Genomic DNA, 15878 nt, shown 5'->3' on the forward strand with positions numbered 1-15878 from the left:
CCAGCCTAATCGCTGCTGCTGCCCGAGTTGTTCCAGTTTCTCCTTTGCTGTTTGTTGTTGCCCCCTCCCCATCCCCCCAACACCCCTCTGCCACACACTAGCCCCCAACCACACACACCCTCTCTGCTCCCCCCACCCCACCTCTTTTCCTCCTTGCCCCTGACTCTCTCCACTTACCCCAGGCCCCCTGCCACACACTAGCCCCAACCACACACACCCTCTCTGCTCCCCCCACCCCACCTCTTTTTCTCCTTGCCCCCGACTCTCTCCACTTACCCCAGGCCCCCTGCCACACACTAGCCCCAACCACACACACCCTCTCTGCTCCCCCCACCCCACCTCTTTTTCTCCTTGCCCCCGACTCTCTCCACTTACCCCAGGCCCCCTGCCACACACTAGCCCCAACCACACACACCCTCTCTGCTCCCCCCACCCCACCTCTTTTTCTCCTTGCCCCCGACTCTCTCCACTTACCCCAGGCCCCCTGCCACACACTAGCCCCAACCACACACACCCTCTCTGCTCCCCCCACCCCACCTCTTTTCCTCCTTGCCCCTGACTCTCTCCACTTACCCCAGGCCCCCTACCACACACTAGCCCCAACCACACACACCCTCTCTGCTCCCCCCACCCCACCTCTTTTCCTCCTTGCCCCCGACTCTCTCCACTTACCCCAGGCCCCCTGCCACACACTAGCCCCCAACCACACACACCCTCTCTGCTCCCCCCACCTCTTTGGACCGCTGCTACTGCTGTGTCCTCCCCCCACACCTGAATCCCCCCTCCCTGCTGCGCTGCGCTTCTCCTCTCTCCTCTTTCTCTCTATCATCTCTCTTTCTCCTCTCTCTCTCTTTCTTTTCTCTCTCTCTCCTCTCTTTCTCTTTGTCCCTGCCCCCCTCTCTTTTCTCTCTCTCTTAGTCTTTTCTCTCTCTGTTCCCCTTCACTTTCCACCTCCTCTCCCACAGCTGCAGCCGCACACAGTAGCCTACCCACCTGGCGGCTGCCATCGGTTTTTTTTTCTTTTTATAGTTTTTGGTTGATTTTGTCTCTGCTTGGGGGTGAGTTGAGCGACACAAATAGTGTTGTCTCCTCACTTCTGCCCCTCCATCGTTGTTGAACTACCCCGGTTGCCTGTGTGCCTTGTGCGGCCGCCCTGCTGTGTCTCAGCCCAGGGTGGCTGGCTGGCGGCGGCGAATCCGTGACCAGCAGTGAGCGGCAGGAGAAGGACCGGAAGAAGAGGGGTTAGTGCGTGTGCGATTGTGCACCTTTTGTTGCCCCTTTCTCTCCCTAGCTGGCGGTTTTAAATAGGGACACCCCTATTCTGAAATGCATTTGGGTGTGGGGAGGAGGGAGGGAACCTTGGAGAGGAGATGTACTGTTGTAAAACTTGTGTCTTCATGCCCATGCCCAGTAAAGAAATTGCTGCTGTGTGTTGCGTTGCATTGCATGCGTCTTGCAGGTGGTTTTTGAACAGGTGCCTTCCAGAGTGCTTCCTTGCCTCTGGGGCAGTCTGAGTGGGGTCCAGGGTTCTGATGCGATGCTGCCACTACATGCTGGGCCCATGCCATGCCAGAGTGCTTCCTTGCCTCTGGGGCAGTCTGAGTGGGGTCCTGGCTGGGCTCTGATGCTGCCACTACATGCTGGGCCAATACACACGTATGATGATGATCATGATGTTCAATCCATGAGGCTGCCATCAAGTGTTTGCTGCTGCTTGCTTGCCATGGCATTGGGCGGGCAGAGTCACAGAGTGGGTGGGTTCAACCTCTGTGTTGGTGTGACTGGGTTCTGGTTTTGGTTGTGTGCAATTCAGAGTCACTAAATAGGCTGCATTGAGTTTGATGCTCCCCCCACAGGAGCATTACTTGAGAACCACCCCCCAGAACCCACACTTTGTGTTCCAGTTCACTAAATAAGGGTTTCCTCCTTTGATCTGCAGGTTCCCAAGCGTTGACTGCATCCCTCCCCCACCCCCGGTAGGTGCTGTGCCCTCCCCCCATCCACTCCCAGACCCTCCCAGACCCATCTCCCCAATTGGCTTGGTGGTTGACTCCCAAATTCAAAAAGGACACCCTCCCCCTCACTTCGATTGGCTTCCCCCCCCATATCAAAAAGTCTTCCTTTCCCCCCAATTGGCTTCCTTTTTTGAAAACAAACTCCCCCCCCGCCGCCTCCAAATCAGCTGCCTTTTTTTTGGCCCCTAAGCCCCTCCAAATTATTTTTCTGACCCTCTCTGGCCTTCCTCCTAAAGTCTCCCTCCTTCTGACCTAGCAGCATGTCTGAGCGCCATGTGGCGGGCAGGGCTCGCTCAAGGCTGGCAGGCAGAGGTGGGAGAGGCCAGGTGCGGGGTGCGCCTGCGGCACGGGGAGGGAGAGGACGCGGGGAGCCTGAGGACACCCCAGTTCTCCCCATTGGAGAATTCTTTGCTCCGGCCCCATCTTTGGTGCGCAGGATTCAGTTCCCCACGCCTGCTGCCGCCAATCGCGGCAGAGGCAGAGGCACCGTTAGGCACCGTTAGGGCTCCTCGCCGGCAGCACCAGGTGCTGCTGAGCTACCGCCAGTTGTTGAGGTGGAGGAGACTGTGGAGTTGGAAGAGCAGGTAGAGGGCGGTGAGGACCGTGCGGCTGGCAGTGATGCAGCCAGGTTCTCCCTCCCTCTGGGGCCCCTTCCCCCTATCCTTTCGCCGCTCAGTGGGGCCCCCCCTCGTGAAGCCCGACACTCTGGTGGGGAGCGGTCTGGCGAGGTAGTGGAGGAGAGGCCTGCCTCTCCGATGCCAGTTGAGCCGGGCCCTTCCTCCGCTGTGGAGGGCGGAAGGGGCGGGTTGGGTGGCAGCAGTGGGCAGGCAGCGGAGGCCGCCCCCCCCAGGACTGCAGCCACCCTGCGAGAAACGGCCTAGGACGGCGCCCAGGGCGCAGGAGGCCAAGGGCAGTGGTGTATGGGTGCATTTTGAGGTCCCTCAAGATGACCCATTCCACGCCCGCTGTGTCCACTGCAGGATGCTTGTCAGCCATGGAAGGGACCCTGCGCACCTGGGTACGACGCCTATGTGGAGACACCTAGAGCGTCACCACCCAGGTCTCAGGGGACAGGCTGGCAGCGCTAGTGCGCCTTGTGCATCTGCCACTAGGGCGGGCAGCGGCAGTGTGCCAGCCAGCAGGCAGGCTACACTGCCCGTCCAGCGGTGGACGCAGTCCTCGGGCAGCCAGCGTATTGTTCGCGTGGACCATCATCACCTCACCCGCCTCATAGGGGAGATGATTTCCACCGATGACCAGCCGTTTCAGGTGGTCGAGAACAACGGCTTCCGCCGTATTCTCCAATACCTGGCTCCCGAATACGTCATCCCCTCAAGGACGACGTTCAGCCGGAACGTGGTCCCCTCCCTGTACCGCCGGTGCAGGGAGCTCGTGTCGGCCGAGCTGCGTGCAGCTCCGGCCGGGACAAGCATGCATTTCACGACTGACCTCTGGACCAGTGTCAGTGGGATGCACGCTTCTTTCCTGGCCCTCACTGCCCACTGGTGGGGACCGGAGAGTGAGGGGACCTCCTCGGGTGATGCTTCCGGGTCCGGCGCGGCTCCCGCTGCACTACGGCACAGATGGGCCATCCTGCACGTGGAGACGATGGACGCGAGGCACACCGCGGAAGAGGTGGCGACCGTACTCGACCGCCAGATAGAGGAGTGGATTGGCGGGTGTCCACACCTCTCCCGCGGCTTCATTGTCACCGACAATGGAACCAACGTTACCGCCGCTGTCGAGACGTTCATGGACTGTGTGAACATACGGTGTATGGCACACACGCTCCATCTGACCGTCAGGGACGCCCTTGGCCTTAAGGAGCTGAAGGCGTCCCAGGAGAGGGGGGGGTGCCCTGTCCCAGTTGCTGTTGCTGCCACGGCCACGCTTGTGGATAAGTCCCGCAAGCTGGCCGCCCACTTCCACCGCAGCGAGAAGTCCAGGAGACTGCTTCGCCAGAAGCAGGATGACCTTGGCCTTCCTCGCCATCTCATCCCTACGGATGTGGAGACGCGGTGGAACTCCACCTTCCTCCTGTTCCAGCGCCTGTTGGAGCAGGAGAGAGCCCTTGTCGCCCTGGCGAGGGACGAGTCCTTGGATGTCTGCGACTTCTCGAACGCAGAGTGGAAGCAGATGTCCGAGGCGGTGTCGGCACTCGAGCCCTTCCAGCTTGCCACGAAGGGCTTGTGTGGCGACACCACTCCCTTGAGCCAGGCGCTGCCCACAGCTGTTGGTCTCGAGAAGCTGATGGGTGGACTCCATATCTCTCTGACCATGCCAGAGGGTCGTGCTCTGGCTGGGAGGCTGAGGTCTGGGGTTGACAAGCGGCTCGTTGATGTGCTGGGAGACAGGGAGGAGTATGTCCTCGCTTGTCTCTGTCACCCAGCCCTCAAGGGCAATGCCGTGAGTGCCGACGACTTGCCCAGGTGGAAGGGCATCCTGGTCGAGAAGGTTAGGGAGGAGGAGGCCGCTAGGGCCCGCAGAGACCAGGGTGTTGGTGGTGGTGCGGGGGCAGCCCTCGCGGCCCAACCCGCACCCAGCAGCAGCATGGGCGGCCAGCCAGCGTCAGCTTCCCCTTCCCCTCCCTCTTCCCAGTCCAGCAGTGCGGCATCCCAGGCGGCGCCATCGCAGCAGCCATTTGCTACCGACTCGAGATCCGCCCAGTGGTTTCAGCGGTTCTGCTATGGCGCCATGCCTGGTATGCGGGAGGCTCGACCTGCCAGGCCCCCCTCCAGTGCTGAGCAATGCGTTGCGCAGTACTTGGAGGAGCCTGTGGAGGGAGACGGCGTGGACTGCGCACAGTTCTGGGCGAGCCGCCGCCAAGTCTGGCCGGACCTGGCGGTGGTGGCTGTGCGCCTCCTCTCCTGCCCCCCAACCAGTGTCCAGAGCGAGCGGGTGTTTTCACGTGCCGGGGACGTGGTGACACCCTCTCGCTCCCGCTTGGACCCTGGTCTGGTGGAGCAGCTGGTCTTCCTTAAGGTGAACCTCCCCCTGTTGGGCTACCCCAAGCTGCAGTTTGAGATGGGCGAGTGATTACCGTGGGTTGCCCCATGGTTGGTCACCTGCCTGGCTCGACCTCTGCTTATCCCTACCCTCCCCCCTTCCACCTCTAGCTGAGCTGACGTGACAGATGCTGAGCCGTGCCAGCCAGTCGCAGCGTGTAGTGTGCCCACACAGAGATGCAGTTGTAGTAGTAGTTGTAGTGCTGCGACTGGCCAGATGTTTACAATGCCCACGCCCACCTAAAAAGAAACCCAATGCTGACCAGCACAGGCCCTTTATCTATCCACCTGTCAGCATTTGGGGACCTGGCGTGGGCACGGCACACCCCCCCAAAGTAGCACAGCCCACGGAGTACTAGACTTAGCGGCAGCGGCAGGTATACGTTCAAAAATGCAGTGTAGATATGTAAATACTAGTAAATAAACATGTAAATATTTTTTTCTTTAAAAACCCCATGTCAAAATCAAGCCTCAAAATTATGCAAAAGAAAGAAAAAAAGGTGACAAAGGGAGAACAAAATGATGAATGCCAAATGAATTGATTTTATTGAAAATGTCACCAGAAATCATGTGTGGGGGGCTTGGTTTACATGGAGAAAATGATTGGCTGATTTTTTGAAATGAAACGAATGAATTATTATCATCTTATGTTCATCTTGATTGTGGTCACTGTTGATGTTGGCTGATGGCAAAAAACCCAAAACCATCAGAATAGCAATGAACTGGCTGCCAACACAACATATTGATTGATAACTGTGCAGGGGGGGAATCGGGTCTGTGTGTGTGTGTGTGGTGCAGGCTCAGTCTGTCTCTTCCTGTTGTGTGTCTGTCTGTCTGTCTGTCTGTCTGTGTGAATGGATGCCTAGCACTGTCTCTGTGTGTGGATGCTTTCTGGTGTGTGTCTGTCTACATGTTTTTTTTCCTCCCCCCCATGCCTCCCTCCATCCTTCCCCTCTCATCCTCTCCCCTTCCTCTTCACCACCTTCCATCCTCCCTCCCTTCCAGCCCACCACCGCCTCACCTGCCCCCAACCCCGGTCTGGCAGATGATGAGAGTCTGGTCTCTCCCACCGAAGCACACACGTGAGCACGTGTGTGCACAAATATGTGGCTGACCAACTCTGAGCCGGACCCTCCCCCCTTCAATCCCCTCTACATCCCTCTCCCCCTCCCCTTTCCTCCCCCCTGCCTCCCTGCCTCCCTCCCTGCCTCCCTCCCCCCTCCTAGCTAGCAGCGCACACATACACACACAAAACACCTGTGGTGGCAAACACCACCAGCACACATGCACTCACACTGGTGCCACCACCACCTCTGCCTTGGGCCTCTGTGTCCTTGAGCAGATATGTGGTGGTGGACCAGAGAAGCATTTCTTTCCAGCAAGGCAAAAGGCATGCACTCACTGCACACACACACACACACACACACGAAGAGGTGAAAAGACGAGAAGAGGCAACTTCTAGGACCAGCAGCAGCAGGTGAGTGTCGTGTAATTGTGTTGCTTCCCAAGGCCACTGCCCATGCTCAATGCTCAGTCTGCTGAAACTGAAGAACTAGCTACAATCACCCTTCCTCACACGCAGCTCAGCTCAGCTCAGCTCAGCTGCACAGCACACTGACTAACTAGACACTACAGCTGGTGGTAGAAAAAACAGAAGTCTAGATTCTAGAAGATGTCCTGGTGGATTCTAAACTTTCAAATCTGTGCTAGGATTGCCTTGCCTCCTCCTCCTGCTGCTGCCTGTAATTGTGCCCTCTCCCCTTGCAGTTGCGCCGTCGTGATGGGTTGGTGATGTGCGTGCGCCGTCTACTTGTTAGCTCTCTCCTCCTCATGTTGGCTGGGCTTGCCAGGCACTGGCTGGCAGCAGCTGTTGGCTGTGTGCTAGGCTCAGGCTGTGGCGCGCGTGACTGGACTGGGAATGTTATTGTAGCGGCAACACTGGTTGTGGTGGTAGCAGTAGTAGCTGTTGTTGTTTCTGGGCTGGTGGCTGCTGGCCTGTGCTGACTCTGCGCACTTGGTCTGGTCTGGTCTGGTCATTGGGATGCAGATGTAGGGTGTGTGTGCATCATCCATGGGGAGCATCAGAGCAGAGCAGAGCAGGTTGGCTGGCTTCTGTCTGTCGGGCCTAGTCAGTGGCAGGCACTGAGTGAGGCGGTGGTTTCTTTGGGCATCACGTCACCCATCATGCAGAGCGGCAGGTCTGCTGCTCTGCTGCTCCGCCTCCTGCTTCTTCTCTGTGTGTGCTGCTCTTGTGCTTAGTGTGCTGCTCCGCTGCTGCTGCTGTGCTGGCAGGCAGCACAGCAGTGGCCTTTTTGTTAGATCAGAGAGTGGGTGTTGTCTCTCTGAGTGTCCTCCTCTTACTTGCTTGGATAGGAGTGGTGGTAGTAGGTAGGCATTAAGATGGACTGACTAGGTGTTACGTGTTAGGGCGCCCAGAGAGAGGGGCCAAAAAGATGGGGTGGCAATTGTTGGGTTGCTCCTAGTATTATTGGTGAATTTCTGAAGAAATTTTTTTTTCCATTGGCTAGAATGGGGGTTCGGGGCTGCCCCAGACCCGCCTCTGTGGGGTGGCAGCACCGCCAAAGTGGGTCCGGGGCCATGGCAAAAATGCCCTCAGTCCCTCCCAGCAATCCCCGTAGAGATAGGAGTGATGGTTCTCTTGTTTTTCTGAGGTGTTCTGAGTGAGTGTGGATTCTGTGATAGCAAATGAGAGTGGATTCATGGTGTCTCATTGGAAATCTCATTAGCTATCATAGAATCTACACTCAGAACACCTCAGAAAAACAACAGAACCATCACTCCTATCTCTACGGGGATTGCAGGGAGGGACTGAGGGCATTTTTGCCATGGCCCCGGACCCACTTTGGGGGTGCTGCCACCCCACAGAGGCGGGTCTGGGGCAGCCCCAAACCCCCATTCTAGGCAATGGAAAAAAATTTTCTTCAAAAATTCACCAATAATACTAGGAGCAACCAATTGCCTTGGGATTTTTGGGGTGGAGGACACCCATGGGTGGCTACCACCCACCCCAGCTTTTTTGCCCCTAAGGGCTCCACATTGCGAGTTATGGGCAATAATTAATTTTTTAAAAAAAATTGTAAAAAATCAGAGGAAGGTCCAATCGACTTGAAATTTGGGTGGCAGGTAGAACACAATGTCCCCTTCAAAACCAGCACTTTTTGTGATCCGAACCGGTTCGGTTCAGATCCGAACCGGTTCGGATCCGAACCGGACCGGGGGGGTGGTCCGGCAAAACCAGAACCGAACCTCCCCGGTCCGGTCCGGACCCGGTCCGGACCCGAACCGAACCGGGAGAACCGGTTTTATGCACATCCCTAACCAAGAAGGCCCTGTCCTGTGTGCACACCAGCCTAGCCTCCCTCATTGTCGGCACACAGAGCAGAGCCCCCTCTGATGACCTTGTTAAGTGGGCAGAAACCCTTGCGAGCAGACGGTCCCTCAGATATTCATGGCCCAAACTGTTAAGACCTTCAACCTTCAGTTTAAGAGGAGAGTTAAGATGCTTTACATTTTCATTCATTCTTCAAAAAGCATGGAAATGGCAAGTTAAGGTACCCATCTTTACTTACGCTCCTTATAGGCTGTATAGACTTTGTACAGCCTGGTATATTAAGCCAGCTTTAGAAATGAATTTCCATGCACCCACACTTTGCTTTGGTCTTTCAGCTGGACATCCAGGCAGATGTTCAGCAGGTTCAGCTTCCCCAATAATTTGCTAGGGATACCCCTGAAGAAATTCTGCTTGATGCATCTCTACATCTTTTAATTGTGTTTTAATAGTTTTAACTTTTTAAATTTTAATTGTTGAAATGTTTTAATCTTTTTATTGGTTGTTTTTCTTGTCTTGTAAACTGCCCAGAGAACTTGCATTTTGGGCGGTGTAAAAACATGTTAAATAAAATAAAATAAATGAATGTATACAAGATTCAAGATTTGCAGAATCAGTCCACTGCCTGTTACTCTCTCCATGCATCTAACAAAAGACAGCACCCCTTGGCAATAGCGTATGTGAAGTTTTGGGATAGCCGGACTTGTTGAGTGCAATAACAACCTAGAAAGGTTGTCCCCCCCATGAAAACCACTTGGAGAACCTTGTTGATAAGTGGTATATAAAGATCCTTGGTGAAAATAGTAGATGACAGGGTTGCTACCCACCCCTAAAGCCCAGCAGGCGCTTCTTGAATCAAGCATAGGTCAATCAAGATCACAAACTTGCTAAATGCTCCATCTCAGGGCAGGTGAGCTCTCACAAACACATGTTCCCCAGCTCTGCACCTCTACCTGGAGCCATGCAGAGAGTCTCAGAAGGTGCAGAGGGGATGCTTCCCCTCTTTATCAAAATCGTAGTGATTTCTTCTTCATCTTCTTGCCAGAACTCCAGGGACCTTTCCAGAATTGCCTTGTATACAAAAACAGAAACATGGCAAACTGAGGCAACTTCTCGGAAATGTTCCTGTAAAGAATACTTAATACATAAATACTTCACGTGCTGATGAGCACCCCGGCTGTGTCACTGGATGGGTGGGGGCTCTGCTGGAGGGAGGTTTGGTACCAAACCTTTAGGGCTGTAGGTTCACTCCATCTGCATGATAGAGTCAGTGCTGCCTGGGTCTTGGAAGAGGGTTTTTCCTTCTTCCAGCTAGCTGGGCATGCAGCTGGGGGCATCCACAAGGGAGGTGTTTATGCACAGCAGCTTGAATCTCCTGCTCCTTCCACTCCTACTGCTTCTGCTGCTGTCTAAAGCTGCCTGTGGGATGCTGAAGGAGAAATGTCCCTTGAATATGGTAAGGGATGACCATGAAGCCCTGAATTATTACAGGCCAGGAGACCACCTCATTGGTGGACTCACTTTTGCCAGAATGGCTATATCTATGACATACAATTTCTCTGAGCCTCCACAGAATAGAAGTACTAAGTAAGTCGTTCTCTCTTGATATATACTTTTTGTCATTTCATGATTGTGCTAGTAAAAGTGTTTAACAGAGCGGAATCTGAGGCTTGTTAAATTTAGTGAACAAAGATACTACAATTTATTACTTAGCTATTACTAAATTATAAACAACTGAGTAAAGGATCATCCTAGCAGTACTGTCACCCAGCATCCAGTAAGACATACAGACTGACCAATCAGTCTACAGAACTGATGACTGACTCCACCCCAAGCCTATATACAGCAGTAGCTAGGGATGTGCGGTTCGGTTCGGATCCGAACCGGTTCGTTCCGAACCAGTTCTGATCCGGAGGTTCAATCCCGGACCGAATCGGGTCCTTTTGGGACCGATCCGGACCGAATCCGGGCCGGTTCGGTTCCCAGAGGCGTAACTAGGGAAAATGGCACCCGGGGCAACCACTGAAATGGTGCCCCCCGCCCCCCCCCAACATACTACATTATACTTAGGTTTTTCCTCACAAGCGCCCGCTGCCGCCGCCATGCCAGGCCACTGACTGGCCGCCAGGCACCAGCAAAGCAATGGGGGGGGGCTGGGCGGCGCGGAAGGGACCGCTTGTGGGGGAGGGGGTGCTGACGTGCTCCCTTGACTGCTGCAGCGCTGCTGCACTGAGCAGGAAACATTTGTATTAACAAAAAATTCAAAAAAAATTTTTTGTCATGGCAGCGCCCCCCACGTGACCAGAAAAGATGGCGCCCGGGGCACGTGCCCCCCTGCCCCCCCTATAGTTACGCCTCTGTCGGTTCTGAACCGGTTCAGATTTTCCGAACCGGTTTGGGAGTGCCAGAGGCTTCTATTGACTGTTTTCAGTGTCTCTGTAAAGTTAGAAGTGTGTCCTCCATTTTGTGGCTCATTCCTGAAACTTTTGCTCCTGGCATCCATTTTGTGATGCTATTTTCAGGCATTGTATTGGCTGCGCTATTGATCCTTTGATTGGCCAGAATGAGTCCTTTGGTCTGGTAGGCTGCTTGGCTGTTGCACTGTTGAGAGCTGGCACCCTGTTGGCCGTGGGGGGAGTGCAAAGGTGGGGGCTTCCAAAGGAGGGAATTTCAAACCTATATAAAACCAAGCCTCTTGCCTAGAAACTTCTCTTGGCTGCAGTTGTGGGATCATCTCTGAGACCTTGCTGTTTTGCTGCTGGTGTCTGCTGTGAGTCCCTGACTGTGTGTCATATTAGTGTGTGTTTGTCTCTCTGCTCTCTCTGTGTGTTGTTGTGTGCCACCTTTTGTCCATCTGCCCTCTGTGTCTGTCTCATCTGTCCAAAGTTACCTCTTTACTTTTCCCTCAACTTTTCCCAACTTTTCCTGTTGTGTTTTCTTCTGTTCTCTTCTCCCTTTACCCTTTCTCTCTCTCCCTCACTCATTCCTCCCAAAGTTTTGGCTTGCCCTCCCCCCCCCATCTTCTCTGCATTGCTTTGCTGTTTTTGTGCCTTCTTGCCTGACTTTTGTTCCACTTTTTGACTTTCATTCAATTTGATTGTTTATTGCTTCTGTGTGAATTTATATATTTGCTGCTTTTGGTTTTTAATTAATAACTTGTGCCATTGTTATTGCTGGCTGCTTGAGTTCTGTTTCTGAGGATTTAGTTTATATTATTGCTGCAATTGATTCCTTGGATTCTGATTTTGATTGTTAATTTGTTCCCCCTCTGGCCCTCTGCTCCTAGCTTCCCCCCTCCCTCCCTCCCACCCAGATAAGATTGTTTCCCTCCTCCCTGGTGCTGCTGCCTGTTGAGTCTTGCATTCCTTTGGATTTTGTTGTGGAATTAGGTTCTTCTGGTTTTGGTTTTGCTCGCTGTGTGTGTCCCACCCACTCCCCAGTCCCTTCCTGGTAGTTGGCCCCCCCCCCCCGAGACTTTCTGGCTGCCTTTTGTCCAAGGTTTCCTTTTTTTACTTTGCATATAGATTGTTTTGATTCAAATTTTTGATTGTTACCCTCTGTGTGTGCTCCTGCTCTTGGCTTCCCTCCTCCCTCCCCTCCATAAACCCACTCCCCCACCACCACCTCCTCCACTCCTGCCCTGCCCCCTCCCACCCAGACTGAGTGTGCTGCTGCCTGTTGAGTCCTGTCTTCCTTTGGATTTTGTTGTGAGATTAGCTTCTTCTTTTGGTTCTGGTTTCGCTTTGTGTGTATCCCACTCCCTGTCCCTTCCTCCCTGCTGGTTGTTGTTGGTTCCTCCCCCACCCCACCCCAGACTTTCTGCCCAGTTTGGTCCCAGGTTTTCTTTTTTGGACTTTTTTTCATTATTGATTGGTTTGGTTTCATTGATTGTTCCCCTCTGTGTGGTCCTCTGCTCCTAGCTTCCCCCCTCCCTCCCCTCCAGAAACCCACTCCCCCCCACCGCCACCTCCTCCACTCCTGCCCTGCCCCCTCCCACTCAGATTCTGCCCCCTTGACACACACTAATCCCCCCAAAACACACCCTGCCCTCTGGTCTCTCCCCTCTTGCCCCCCCGACTCCCTGCTACATATCCCAGACCCCCTGAAACACACCCCACCCCCCAAGCACCCTCTGGTCTCTCCCCCCTTGCCCCCCTGACTCCCTGCTACATACCCCAGACCCCCTGAAACACCCCCACCCCCCAAACACCCTCTGGTCTCTCCCCTTCTTGCCCCCCAACTCCCTGCTACATACCCCAGACCCCCTGAAACACCCCCACCCCCCAAACACCCTCTGGTCTCTCCCCCTCTTGCCCCCCGACTCCCTGCTAAATACCCCAGACCCCCTGAAACACACCCCACCCCCCAAACACCCTCTGGTCTCTCCTCTTGGGACCGCTGCTGCTGCTGTCCTCCCACACCCGAATCCCCCCCTGCTGCTACATTACAGCTCCTCCTCTCTTCTTCCTCTCTCTCTCTCTTTCTCTCTCCTCATCCTTCCTTTCACTTCTTCCTCCCACAGCTGCAGCCACACAGTAGCCTACCTCCGACCTCACCTGGAGGTCCCCGCCATCGGTTTTTTTTCTTTTAAAAGTTTTTCATTTCATTTGTCTCTGCTTGGGGGTGAGTTGAGCGACACAAATAGTGTTGTCTGTCTCCTCACTTCTGCCCCTCCATCGTTGACCTACCCCGGCTGCCTGTGCCTCGTGCGGCCACCCTGTTGTGTCCAAGCCCAGGGGTGGCTGGCTGGCGGCGGCATATCCGTGACCAGCAGTGAGCGGCAGGAGAAGGAACGGAAGAAGAGGGGTTAGTGCGTGTGCAATTGTGCACCTTTTGTTGCCCCCTTTCCCTCCCTAGTTGGCGGTTTTAAATAGGGGCACCCCTATTTTGAAATGCATTTGGGTGTGGGGAGGAGGGAGGGACCCTTGGAGAGGAGATGTACTGTTGTAAATTGTGTCTTCTTGCTTAATGAAGAAATTGCTGCTGTGTGCTGCGTTGCATTGCATGCGTCTTGCAGTTGGTCTTTGAACAAGTGCCTTCCAGAGTGTTTCATGGCCTCTGGGGCAGAGTGGGGTCATGGGTTCCGATCCTGCCACTACATGCTGGGCCAATGCCATGCCAGAGAGTTTCCTGGCCTCTGGGTGGGGCAGAGTGGGGTCATGGATTCCGATGCTGCCACTACATGCTGTGTGCCAATGCCATGCCAGAGAGTTTCCTGGCTTCTGGGTGGGGCAGAGTGGGGTCATGGGTTCTGCTCTGATGCTTGCTGCTACTACATGGCTGCTGTGCCAATACACATATATGATGATGATATTCCATCCATGCTGCCATTAAGTGTTTGCTGCTGCTTGCTTGCCATGGTGGGCAGATTAACAGTGTGGGTGGGTTCAACTTCTGTGCAGGTGCGACTGGGTTCTGGTTTTGGTTGTGTGGAATTTAAAGTCACTAAATAGGCTGCACTGAGGTTGATGCTCCCCCCACAGGAGCATTACTTGAAAACCACCCCCCAGAACCATACCACACTGTGTGTTTCAGTTCACTAAATAAGGGTTTCCTCCTTTGATCTGCAGGTGCCCAAGCTTTGACTGCGTCCCTCCCCCCCCGGTAGGTGCTGTGCCCTCCCCCCATCCACTCTCCCCAGAAATAAAAAAAACCTTGCCACCCACACCACAACTACTCCACCCAACTGCCCGTGGTCCACCCTTTAATCCCCAATTTTTTAAAAAACCATCTCCCCAATTGGCTTGACTCCCAAATTTTAAGAGGTCACCCTCTCCCCCTCAATTCAATTGGCTTCCCCCCCATATCAAAAAGTCTTCCTCCCCCCCCAATTGGCTTAATTTTTCAAAAACAAACTCCCCCCGCCAGCTCCAAATCAATTGGCTTTTTTTTTTGCCCCTCACAACCCCCTCCAAATTATTTTTTTTGACCCTTTCTGGCCTTCCTCTTAAAGTCTCCTCCTTGTAACCTAAGCATGTCTGAGTGCCGTGTGGCGGGCAGGGCTCGCTCAAGGTTGGCAGGCAGAGGTGGGAGAGGCCAGGTGCGGGGTGTGCCTGTGGCACGGAAAGGGAGAGGACGCGGGGAGCCAGAGGACACCCCGCTCCTCCCCATTGGGCAAATCTTCGCCCCGGCTCCTCCATCTTTGGTGCGCAGGATCACTTTCCCCCCGCCTGCTGCTGGCAATCACGGCAGAGGCAGAGGCGTCGTTAGGGCTGTGGCGGGTCCCTCCTCGGTGGCACCAGGTGCTGCTGAGGTACCGCCAGTTGTTGTGGTGGAGGAGACTGTGGAGGTGGAAGAGCAGGTAGAGGGCGGGGATGATGTAGCCAGCTTCTCCCTCCTTCTGGGGGCCCTTCCCCTTATCCTTTCGCCGCTCAGTGGGGCCCCCCCTCGTGAAGCCCGACACTCTGGTGGGGAGAGGTCTGGCGAGCTGGTGGAGGAGAGGCCTGCCTCTCCGATGACAGTGGAGCCGGGCCCTTCCTCTGGTGTGGAGGGCGGAAGGGGCAGGTTGGGTGGCAGCAGCGGGCAGGCAGCGGCGGCGGCCGTCCCCCCCCCAAGACTGCAGCCACCCATAGAAAAACGGCCTAGGATGGCGCCCAGGGCACAGGAGGCCAAGGGCAGTGGTGCATGGGTGCATTTTGAGGTCCCTCAAGATGCCCCATTCCACGCCCGCTGTGTCCACTGCAGGATGCTTGTCAGCCATGGAAGGGACCCTGTGCACCTGGGTACGACGCCTATGTGGAGACACATAGAGCGTCACCACCCAGGTCTCAGGGGATAGGCTGGCAGCGCTAGTGCGCCTTGTGCATCTGCCACTAGGGCGGGCAGCGGCAGTGTGCCAGCCAGCAGGCAGGCTGCACTGCCCGTCCAGCGGTGGACGCAGTCCTCGGGCAGCCAGCGTATTGTTTGCGTGGACCATCATCACCTCACCCGCCTCATAGGGGAGATGATTTCCACCGAAGACCAGCCGTTTCAGGTGGTCAAGAACAATGGCTTCCGCCGGATTCTCCAATACCTGGTGCCCGAATACGTCATCCCCTCAAGGACCACGTTCAGCCGGAACGTGGTCCCCTCCCTGTACCGCCAGTGCAGGGAGCTCGTGTCGGCCGAGCTGCGTGCAGCTCCGGCGGGCACCAGCGTGCATTTCACGACTGACCTCTGGACCAGTTTCAGTGGGATACATGCTGCTTTCCTGGCCCTCACTGCCCACTGGTGGGGACCGGAGAGTGAGGGGACCTCCTCGGGTGATGCTTCCGGGTCCGGCGCGGCTCCCGCTGCACTACGGCACAGATGGGCCATCCTGCACGTGGAGACGATGGACACGAGGCACACCGCGGAAGAGGTGGCGACCGTACTCGACCGCCAGATAGAGGAGTGGATTGGCGGGTGTCCACACCTCTCCCGCGGCTTCATTGTCACCGACAATGGAACCAACGTTACCGCCGCTGTCGAGACGTTCATGGACTGTGTGAACATGCGGTGTATGGCACACACGCTCCATCTGACCGTCAG

This window comes from Hemicordylus capensis, chromosome 2, assembly GCF_027244095.1.
Source record: "Hemicordylus capensis ecotype Gifberg chromosome 2, rHemCap1.1.pri, whole genome shotgun sequence".
Lineage (NCBI taxonomy): Eukaryota > Metazoa > Chordata > Lepidosauria > Squamata > Cordylidae > Hemicordylus > Hemicordylus capensis.